We start from the raw sequence: 12096 nt of genomic DNA, 5'->3' as shown, positions 1-12096 counted from the left end.
TATATACTTATGTATATACTAGTATGTATATACATGTATGATGTGTGTATGACTATATATTTTATACATACATATACACATATATATATATTTTTTAAGTTTACAGATTATAAAAGGCAAACTAAATAATCAAGGTAGTGCTTACTAGTAAATGAGTTGGGGTGTGTACCGTTTTTTTTTTATTTTTAAGATTTTACTTATTTATTTATTTATTTATTTGACAGAGAGAGAGTGAGATCACAAGTAGGCAGAGAGGCAGGCAGAGAGAGAGAGAGAGAAGCAGGCTCCCCGATGAGCAGAGAGCCTGATTCGGGGCTCCATCCTAGGACCCTAAGTTCATGACCTGAGCTGAAAGCAGAGACTTAACCTGCTGAGCCACCCAGGTGCCATGGGGTGTGTATCTTTCAAGGAATCTGAATGAAGGGTGCCTAGGGGTCTCAGTGTGTTAAGCATCCACCTTCAGCTCAGATCATGATCTCTTGGTCCTGGGACGGAGTCCCGCATCAGGTTCCCCGCTCAGCAGGGAGCCTGCTTCTCCCTCTCCCTCTGCCTGCCACTCACCCCTCAGCCACTAGTGCTCTCTCTCACTCTGTCTCAAATAAATAAATAAAATCTTTTTAAAAATTAAAATAAAAAATAAATAAATGAAGAGGACTGAATGAGAGACAGTGGCAAAAATCACTAGTGTATCCACAGCCACAAACACTTATGAAGCACTCCAGGCAGTATGTTTAGCAAAACTGCAAATATGAAGAAAAATTGAATAAACATTGTAATACAAAATTATTGACAAAGTCTTAATAAATTTTGTTTCCATTCTTAGTTTAGGGGCGATTCATCCTCATTTCTGAGTAATAACAATCAGTAGTCACTCCTCATAACCTATAAATATTTCCAAAATGTGAAGAATGTCTTTCAAATTGAACCCAAATGACAAGTAATTCTTTTGTGACCTGAAAACCGCAGCATTAAATATGTATGTAAAAAGTTCCGATATTGTTCATTGTCTTTAAATTCCTCACATATGACCTATGGCCTATGCATAACTAAGTTACAACCTATTAAATCTGTAAATGTAGTTAAATTGTGACTCCTGCCTCTTGAGTTTATTACCCCCACAGATTTATTCCTCTCTAGGTCCTTAGTGAGAAATTATCATTAAAACCAAAACTGAAGTTTTATTTTTGTTTTTTAATTGCTCCAAAGCTGTAAGATACCACTGAGTATCTTTCTTCATAATAGGAGACAGAATTCAGAATTCCCAGCTCTCTTTTGCCTAAGTACATAAAAATAGCAATTAATAGCAATTAATAGCCCCCTGGGTGGCTCAGGGGGTTGGGGCCTCTACCTTCGGCTCGGGTCATGATCTCAGGGTCCTGGTATCGAGCCCCGTGTTGGGCTCTCTGCTTGGCAGGGAGCCTGCTTCCCCCTCTCTCTCTGCCTGCCTCTCTGCCTACTTGTGATCTCTGTCTGTGAGATAAATAAAAAAATAAATAAATAATAAAAATCTTAAAAATAGTAATTAATGTATAGTCAGCCTTAATATTTAAGGCCAGTTATGGGAAATAAGTTTGCATTTCCATACATTTGAGAAAGAATGGCTTTAAAAATGCTTTTAAGGGGTGCCTGGGTGGCTCAGTGGGTTAAAGCCTTTGTCTTCGGCTCAGGTCATGATCTCAGGGTGCTGGGATCAAGCCTCGCATCGGGATCTCTGCTCGGCAGGGATCCTGCTTCCTCCTCTCTCTCTGTCTGCTTCTCTGCCTACTTGTGATCTCTGTCTGTCAAATAAATAAATAAAATCTTTTTAAAAAATAAATAAATAAAGATGCTTTTAACAGAAGCACTAAGAATTACCTTAACATGTAATAACAAAAACAAGCTGGGTTAGTAAGATTATACTGAGGTCTGCTTCATGGAAAGGTACTATGCTGGATGTCAAGGAGAAAAATGAAATATACAAATGGCTCCTGCTTTTAAGTACTTATAATTTTTAGGATTAAGAATAGTGAGCAAAGAGCTAATCATGTGTATGTACACAAGGAGCCCTGCAAAGCCAAGATTTCAAAGAACTTAGACAAAGGGACATTCAGTCAAGAAGAAATACAAAAAAGCAGCACAGATGTGTATAAAAGGTGTGAGGAAGAATAAAGCACAGGATGAGTTGGGCCTTGCCAAAATAAGCTAAGGACAGGGGCGCCTCGGTGGCTCCGTGGGGTTGAGCCTCTGCTTTCAGCTCAGGTCATGATCTCAGGGTCCTGGGATCGAGCCCTGTGTTGGGCTCTCTGCTTGGCAGGGAGGCTGCTCCCCCCGCCCCTCTGCCTGCCTCTCTGCCTACTTGTGATCTCTGTCTGTCAAATAAATAAATAAAATCTTGAAAAAAATAATAAGGTAAAGATAACGAAAAGGACCTTTAATCTATATTTAGAGTGAGAAAAAGAACAAGGCAGGTGTAGGCATGATGCTTGGGGCTGAGGGTGTAATATTGACAGATGATAAAGCAAAATTGCTCAATATCTATTTCGTTTTCATCCTTCTTATCAGAAGACGTCTTTGAACTAGAAAAAACTCTCTGCCAAAGAAGATGGCCAATGGGATTAAGTACCGATTTGACCCACTTATTTGTAGCAGGACTGGGAAGACTACACAGGTTCTCCATTTAAAACTCGACTTAGCTTCTTGAGTGGCCCAAAGGGAACCATCAGAGTATGAGAGAAGCAGAGGCAGGTGGTGCCAGAGATAGACCCGGGGACAGGTGCACAGAGGGTCAGTTTGTCCGAAGGAAACAGTAAGGCCAGGTGACAATGCAAAGACAGCTGTTCGTGGTGGGATCAGAGGCAAGGTCATAAGGCATGGAGAACAGACCTGGTATTTCTGTGTGGCAGCTACCCCAGATGCTTTGTAAATACGCTCTCGTTAAATCTCTTCTTTGACACTCTCCATGAGAGTAGTGTGACTCCTGGACTTCTCTAATGTGGGAAATACGACTTGACTGGCAGGTGAAGGCAGGCAGCAAGCGAGAAGAGCAGGTGAGGTTCTTCCCCAGGTCCGGATGCCTGCACCGTCTCTTCCTCCACAGGTTCAAGATGGCTGAAGAATGTACCACCTAAGGGATAGCAAAGTCCAGAATCAGAGGTGCCCAATGGCGTCAAGGAAGTCTGTGATCAGCTCTGAGAGCCCCTTCTTGGGCCTGGAGTTTGGGGGGAGGGTAGCCTTCCCTGGACAAAGTGAGGTTCAAGGCCTTTGTTCTTGTCTTCGATTTATCAAGTGTGACTTAATGACAGGGACAAGGCCAGAAGGCCCGGAATTTCACACACAATTCAAGGAAGGATGACTTGATGCTGACCTGCTTAAGTACTTCCTGCTAAGATTCCAACGTGGGAGAGCAGCTGAGGGAAACCCCAGGACTGCAGCAGAGCAGAAGGCCCGGGAGCAACCTGTCAGACAGGGAGTCCCACAGCGAGCTTCAAGACGAAGGTCTCCAGGGAGAGCGCCTGGGTAGCTCAGTGGGTTAAAGCCTCTGCCTTCGACTCAGGTCATGATCTCAGGGTCCTGAGAGAACCCGCATCGAGTTCTCTGCTTGGCAAGGAGCCTGCTTCCTCCTCTCTCTCTCTCTCTGCCTGCCTCTCTGCCTACTTGTGATCTCTGTCAAATAAATAAATAAAATCTTAAAAAAAAAAAAAAGATGAAGGTCTCCAGGGATTATAAAACAATGACACTGACAGATTGTTGGAAGTAGCATTTTAAACAAACAAAATACAGCTGATGAGAATGTGACAAACATATTGGAGCATTGGGGGGGGGGGTGTTAATAAATAAGCCCTTAGAAAAATAACCAGATTCAAAAATAAGCTGGTTTTAACTTTAGGATAAACTCAAATTGTGGGAAAAGAACAGAGTACACTATGGGGTTTTATAGTGAATCCTACTTAAACTACGGCTATTGCATTATTTTTCTTTTTTTGACTATTGATTTTTTTAAAATAGTAATATAAGTGTGCTTAGAAGACAGGCCGAGGAGAAGAAAGGGTGGAAAGGATAAGAGTTAAAATGCTCAATAACAGTAACAGGAAATCAATGCGTAACACCAAAGTCGATAACTTGAGAAGTAGCCACATAATTATGTTATTTAGAAATGTGGAGTGAGGGGCGCCTGGGTGGCTCAGTGGGTTAAAGCCTCTGCCTTCAGCTCAGGTCATGATCTCAGGGTCCTAGGATCAAGCCCCGAATCGGGCTCTCTGCTCAGCAGGAAGCCTGCTCCCCCCACGCCTGCCTCTCTGCCTACTTGTGATTTCTCTGTCAAATAAATAAATAAAGTTTTTTAAAAAAGAAATATGGAGTGAAATAACATAAAGTGGCTGAAAGAGTTGGAAGCAGTTGCCAGTTACAGAATGGGTTTGGGTGGCGTAGGTTGGGGGGGGTATAGTGATGTGGGCAGAAGATTGCTTTTTTCATCGCAAGTCATTTTGTACTATTTGATTTATTACTTACATCATTATGACGAAATGGCTAATTTTTTTAAAAGCAGATGGGATCTGACTGAAAAAAAGAAAGGAAACCATACCAAAAGTAACTGTGAGTCACGAGTCAATGCATTGAGAGAGGAGTGAGCCAGGGCACAATCAACAGAGTAGCTCATTGAAGAAACTGGGAACCAGCCGGAGCAGGTGTACAGCCCTCTCCTCTCCTCCCCTGAAACAGAGCTGCTCGCAGCAGTGGCGTTGCCCTAAGCCAAGAGGTGACAAGCGATGGTGCTTGTTTTGGGGCTTGTTAAAGCCTAGATACCTGAGCCCCACCCCACCCCCACCCACCCCCCCACGTTTCAGTAGGTCTGGCGGGGGAGGTGGGGGTCAGCAAAGAATTTGCCTTTTGCACAAGTTTCCAGGTGCTGCTGCTGCTGGTGGTCTGGGACCCCACTGAGCACCAGGATCCAGGCTGCAGCTCCAAGGGCTCTCTAAAGAACACAGGCAGTGTGCCCAAGGAGGGCTCTTAATAAGGGGACCGAGGGGTGGGATGGAAATGCAGCAGAATCTAGGCTAACTCCAGGCTCCACAACAGCTGCGAGGAACAAGAAGGAAGAGGAGAAGGAGGAGTAAAGGACAGGACAGATCCGCGCTAAAGTGCTATTTTCACAGAATACGGCCTTTCTTACTTTGATCATTGGAGGGGTCCCCAGCCTGCTGGCCTGAGCCCCACATCCCTGACCAGGAGAAAGCCTGTAAACGCTCCTCACCCACTGACCTAAAAGCCACAGTCAAGGCTCCCATCCGGGAAAGAACGATGTCAATAAACCGCAGAAAAAGTCCAAAGTAGCCGCACACCAAGAAACAGGAACATGTATTACAAATGTCAAGGGATAAAAAGGCACGTGAGGAAAATCAACAGCTGCAAGAGAAGGATTAACATGAAAAACACACACAAAAACAGCTTATCCTGGGGCACCTGGGTGGCTCAGTGGTTTAAGCCTCTGCCTTCAGCTCAGGTCATGATCTCAGGGTCCTGGGATCGCGCCCCACATCGGGCTCTCTGCTCAGTGGGGAGCCTGCTTCCCCCTCTCTCTCTGCCTGCCTCTCTGCCTACTTGTGATCTCTCTCTATCAAATAAATAAATAAAAATCTTTAAAACAAAACAAAACAAAACAAAAACAGCTTATCCTAAAAGAACTCAGGAAAATAAGGGAAGTATTTCTTTTTTCTTAATTCTAGCCTCAGAGATAAACTTGAGAGAATATTCCAAGGAACAGGAGCAGACTGCTATGAAAAAGGAGCCTACATCCTCATAGAATTTGAGGAACCTAAAAAATACAACTACCCAAGCTTTAAAAAAAAAAGAAAAGTGAATGAGCAGAAAAACAAACAAACAAAGTTAAAGGCTGAATTAGTGATCTGGAAGATAAACCCAAGGACATCACTCAGAACATGATACAAAAGTCAGAGAAATACAAGACCTGTGAGGAAAAATGAGACAGAAGATGAAGAAGTCCTATTGACATCCAATGGAAGCTCCTCAAGGAAAGAAAACAGAGAAGGGGGTAAAAATGAGAGAAACAACAAGGAAAAAATTCCCTAAGTTGAAGAATGAACAATTTCAGAGTGAAGGGGCCCAGAGAATGCCAAACCAGAGACGTGTAATAAGATCCAGAACTAGGTGTGTGTCAGTAAAAACCCTGAGTAAAAGTCAGATTAAATGATCTACATGTGTATGTGGGAAGTTTCCAGAAAGAGAAAGGGTGTCACCTACCAAGGAGTAAGAATCAGTTGACTTCAGACTTAGCAACACTGCTAGATGCTTGAACGTCTTCTAAACAAGGCCAGCTTCATAACTTGCAGGGCTCAGTGACAATGAAAACATGGGACTTCACGATGAAAGATTATTAAGAATTTCAAGATGGCAACCACAGAGTCTTAAACCAAAGTGGGGTGGGGGAGAGGTTAGGGGTAGAGGGTATTTTTAGGCACAGGGCTCTTCTAAGCACTTCCTTTACTTCCTGATCCTTCCCAGTGACCAAGGCCTATAGTAGTTCATGCTATTTTCTTTCTTGGAGAGCATAGGTCCCATGCCAATGGAGGCAGCCCTGTTTCCAAGTTTGGAGAAGCAAAGATTTTGAACCTAACATTCTCTATTTAGCCAAACTGTCGACTAAGTAGAAGGGCAAACAGAGATGTTTTTGGACTTGGGAGAATTTAGAAAATTTACTTGACGCCTACCCTACATGAAAAAGGTATTTGAGTCGCTTTCAAAATAACTTAGAGCTTCCAGAAAAATAAAATCAGACTCCAAGAAATAAAGTGGCTTAAAATATCAGAGACAGTGGTAGCTGGAGATGACCTAGAAGTAAAGGGAGATGAAAAGAAAGCAGGGGAATACATTAGGTACTGAGGCTTAAGTGATTTTTCTTTAAGCTTCAAAGGTTTAGTGACATTGGATTATGTTCCTTCTCTATAGAGCCAATCTTTGTTGGTTCAGTGGTAAATAATATTTAAATAATTATAATATTGTCATGGCTTTTTCAATGATTTTTATTCTTAGAATCAATCTATAGTCAAAATGCATTAAAAAAACCCATCACTAAAATTACAGAACAGAATGTAAATATTATAAACCTTGGCAAAGTAACATAGGTCATATAAAGAAATAAGAGGCAGATAAGAAAAGCAGAGTCAAGAGGATCTGCTTGAATTTGATATATCCAGAAATAAAGGTTTCCGTATTTTATTTGAAGTTGTAAAATACCCCATACAAAAACGAAAGAACTAAAATAATAAATCTAACAAAAACTGGTCAGGGAAAGTAGGTGGCATTATAAGATGTTTTAGATTCTGCATTTTCGTTTTCATAGCAAATGAAAAGAAAGCAGGGGAATACATTCTACACTGATAAATCAAGAAACAAAGGTATAAGCAAATTATTTCAGATTCTATAACAACCACCATAAAAATTTTAAACAGGAAATCTTGACGATGGAGGCTCCTGAGGAGTGAGACTCAGGGAGCCATCTGGGGAAGAAATATAATGTTTATTTTCCATTTTATACTTTCATTCTATACTCTTCTGTATCATTCTAATTTTGCCATGTGCGTGCATTATTTCTTTAATTAAAAAATCAGTTCAGCAAGAAAGGAAATGGGAGCAGTAAGAATCAGTAGGAGCCAGTATGGCTCAAAGAGCTTGACTTTCTTCCCAGTTACTAGCCTGCTAGATCAAGAGAACTCAGTATTACCATGTTTCAGTCCCTCTCCTAGGAGCTGGAGATGCAGTAAAGGAAACTTAAGAAAAAGTGAAACAAAAAGTTGTCTTCATGGAACTTACATACAAGCGTAGGAGGTTGACATCCCAAGTGGTCAGGTCTAAAGAAATTTTAATGAGGGAAAGATCAAGGGATGCCTGGGTGTGAGGCAGTTTTGATTTGGGTGACCAGAGAAGGCCTTACCGCAAAAGTGATTAAATGACTAAAGACCAAAAAGTGATAAGGGAGTGGTCAAGTGGATAACTGAGGGGAAGCATTCCAGTTAGAATAGCCAGTGCAAAGGCCCTGGGGCAGGAATATACCCAGTAAGCTCCAGGAACCCAAGTGTCTGGGGTGGAGAAAGCAAAAGGGAGTGTTGTAGGAGATGATGAGAGAGAGAGAGATAAGGGAGTACGGGCAGGTCACACAGGCCTTAGCTGTTCTTTGAAGGACTTCAGTTTTTCCTGTGAAGGAGATGGCAAGAGCCCTGTGATACAGCAGAACACAAAACTTCTCAAACTTCAACATGCACTTGCATCACCTGAAGGGCACATGAGAACGCAGATTCTGATTCAGTAGGATTGAGGTGGGCTCTGAGATTCTCCAGTTCTTACAAGCTCCCTGGTTATACAGCCCCATTGGTCCAAGAACTAGCCGTTGAGGAACTAAGGTCCTCAGTCCAAGAACCTATGATGAACTGTATCCTGCCAACTTCCCCAGGAGTGAGCTTGAGTTGAGCCCCCATCGCCAACTCCAGCCCTGTCGAATACCCTGATCGCCACCTGTGATGGACGCTGAGCCAGCAGACCTGGCTAAGCCACATCAAGACTCTGGACCCACAGACCCCATGAAATAATAAATGTGTGTGTTTTATTTATTTATTTTTTTAAAGATATTTATTTATTTATTTATCTGATAGAGATCACAAGAGGCAGAGAGGCAGGCAAAGAGAGGGAAGCAGGTTCCCCACTGAGCAGAGAGCCCGATACGGGGCTCGATCCCAGGACCCCGGGATCATGACCCAAGCCGAAGGCAGAGTCTCAACCCACTGAGCCACCCAAGTGCCCCTTATTTTTTTTTTTTTAAGATTTTATTTATTTATTTGACAGAGCGTGCGCACAAGTGGGGGGAGTGGCAGGCAGAGGAAGAGGGAAAAGCAGGCTCCCTGCAGAGCAGGGGAATCCCCATATGGGACTCGATCCCAGGACTCCAGGATCAAAACCTGGGCAGAAGGCAGTGGCTTAACCAACTGAGCCACCCAGGTGCCCCAATGTGTGTGTTTTAAACCACAGATTTTCAGAGTAATTTGTTACACAGCCACAGAGAACTAATACATCATCAAAATTTTCTTTTAAAATATATGGGGCATTTAGAAAGCTCTGGCCTGCATTATCAAGCATGTTCTCGATAGATTTTAATGAGGCTTTGATGAGAACCCAATTATTTGGGTAAAACGTACATACCTGAAGATGGAAAGAATTCTCCACCCACTGGCCTCTGGCTCCATACATTTGAAAAAACTAGTTTCTTCTGCCTTATTCACATATCTCATATCAAATGCCTAACTCTAGCCGTGAGCCTTCATGTCATCAAACAGGGTGAATCAACACCGTAGGGGACAGGAGAGCTCGTGGCTCTCAGCCATGTCAGGGAGCTCGCTCCTTCCGGCTCCCAAGAACTGCCAGCTTTTCGGGAACTTGGGGTGGCAGCTATTAATCACGGCCATGATTCAAAATTAAATAATAAAAACTTCCAATTAAATCAGGAATCGTAAAAACAAAGATCACACACTCTCAAAACTCATCATTTCCTACTCTCACATGTTACTCTATGTTCTTGACGCTATTTTCATCTATTGTATTCTAATCCTGTCAGTATAATGGTGTCTGCTCTTTCCAACCCTGCACACAGGGACGACACACCACCAGCTCGAAATAGGTGGGAGGATTTAATACCACAGAAACCAGCAAATATTACCAATCTGGTTCTCAGCATTTACTGGTATACCCCTGCCTGCGAACCACCCTTACCCCAGCACCGCTAGCCACAGCATAACCAGACACAGAGCTGACTACGACCCATACAAGCATGTCCCACAAACCCAAAACCCCAGTTCAAACTCCTTCCAGCTGGGCAGCTCTCCTACCCAACGCAACAGGAGGATACGTGTGATGGAGAGGAAACTGGAGTGGAACAAGATGCCAGTTTTCACCAATTGCAATTAAAAATATCTTTTTGCAAATTTGTTCAAAACAAGACAAGTGAATACCTTGCTAGGGTCCCAGCGAAGGCATGGAGGAAGCTCTGGCAAGTTGGATGCCCTGAAGTTCAAGTTCATGGTAAACCCACCTGGGCCCCAGAACATTATGGATGCTTCCATCGTGCCTCAGGGGCTCCCATCGCGGCCAACTCTGGGCTGGGGAGCACAGGGTGGGGGGTGCTGAGAGCACTAGCCCCTGACACGTTTCTGCCTGCTCTGGTGCTCGCTGTGGTGGGCTCTCAACAGACACACTCACTGGCTGGTGCGCGCGCGCACGCACACACACACACACACACACACACACACAGTTTCTCTCTCTCACTTCAATCTTCCGTGCTGAAAGCAGCTGCCCTAGGGTCATGTCTTTCTCTTTCTTCATTGCCGGAAGAGCCATTAGCTGGGACAGGGGAGGAGGAGGGTGATTGCCCCAACAAAATACCATAGACTGGAACCCTCAAATAATAGAAATGAATTTTTTTACACTTCTGGAGGTTCAAGTCTAGGATCAAGATGTCGGTAGGTTTGTCTTCCAAAGCCTCTTTTGTTGGCTTGAAGACAGCCATCTCTCGCTGCGCATTGGCATGGTCGTCCCTCTGGGCTCTCCTGTCCCTGGTGTATCTCTGTGTCTAAATTCCCTCTTCTTTGAAGGACACGAGCTGGATTGAATTAAACCTACTTTAAAGACCTCATTTCAACTTAATCATCTCTTTAAAGACCTTATCTCCAAATACAGTCACATTGTGAGGCACTGGGGTTGGGACTTCAACATAGGAATTGGGGAGGGGAAGGACACAATTCAGTCCCTAACACTATCCTTCCCAGAGATGCTAAGCTCAGCTTCTCGGCCTAGCATTAATACAAACAAGAGTGCTGGGAAAAGACCTCATTTATCAAAAAGGAAAATATAGCAGGGGTGCCTGGGTGGCTCAGTCGGTGAAATGTTCCCTCTTTGGCTCAGGTCATGTGTCAGAGTCCTGAGATCGAGCCCGGTGTTGGGCTCCCTGCTCAGGGGGGAGTCGGCTTCTCTGTCTCTGTCTGACCCTCCCCCTCTCCCCCATTCATGCTCTCTCACTCACTCTCAAAATAAATAAATAAATAAAATCTTTAAAAGGAAAATGTAGCAGTATTTCAAAAACTACCATTCTGTTACAGAATTATTCAAGAGAGTCATAGAGAACAGGGATGAGAAGGAGGACCCTGTGCTTGGAAGCAAGCTACAGGAAGACAGGGTACAAAGGTGTGAAAGTCCCATGTAGAAGTCGTAGTGTCTGGTACCCAAATGGCCCTCTGTCACCCGATGCATCAGAGCGAAAGGAGTCCAAGCAGACCCTGGAAAACCAGTCAGAAGGTATTCATGCACTAGATAAGATTTTAAATTAGATGACCTTCAAGACTCGACTACTCCCACGTTCTCCAATTTTTTCACGACCAACATGGCAACCACACCACTTGATTTAGCAAATCTTTTATTTTTAAAAAGGTGGAATATTATCTTTCAAAGTATACTTCATAACCTGGAGTGATTGCTAGGGAGCTTTCCTTTAAAGTTCTATCTGGAAAAGATCTGAAATGACTGAAACACAAAATAAAAACAAAAAATTCCCCAAGCTCCAAGATTTGAAATTCAAGAAAAAATGTTCCAGATCTCAGCATGAAATGATCCAAAATAGGCAATATAATTTTCACATCTCTTGGAAAAATACTGAGTCATATTGCCCACCCACATCTTACAAAAATAACAGAAATCCAGTGATTCAAGCAAGATACACTCGGCCATTGTCTCAAGCAAACATTTGAGTCATTCAGGAAAATGAGGTGCAAAGTCCCCTCAGTGAAAAACATTTAAATTCCATGTCCCAAGGGAAGTTTTGTAATGAGGAGTTCTTTCCAGCACCAAACATTCCTTTATTTCTCACCTCCTGGGATACCTGCGCGCCAGAAATGGGGGGCTTAGTGGAACCACAAAGAGCCCCTGAACAGGCAGAGTACAGTCCCGTGCCCAGTGAGCAGTGATTGGGGCTGGACCCACAGCTGCCCAGGACAAAGGTGGGGAAGGCTCCCCGGAGACCTTCAGGACCCATGGGACAGGAGGCCATACCTCACCCACCCTCTG

This window comes from Mustela nigripes, chromosome 4, assembly GCF_022355385.1.
Source record: "Mustela nigripes isolate SB6536 chromosome 4, MUSNIG.SB6536, whole genome shotgun sequence".
NCBI lineage: Eukaryota > Metazoa > Chordata > Mammalia > Carnivora > Mustelidae > Mustela > Mustela nigripes.
Note: the sequence above shows the minus strand (reverse complement) of the source record.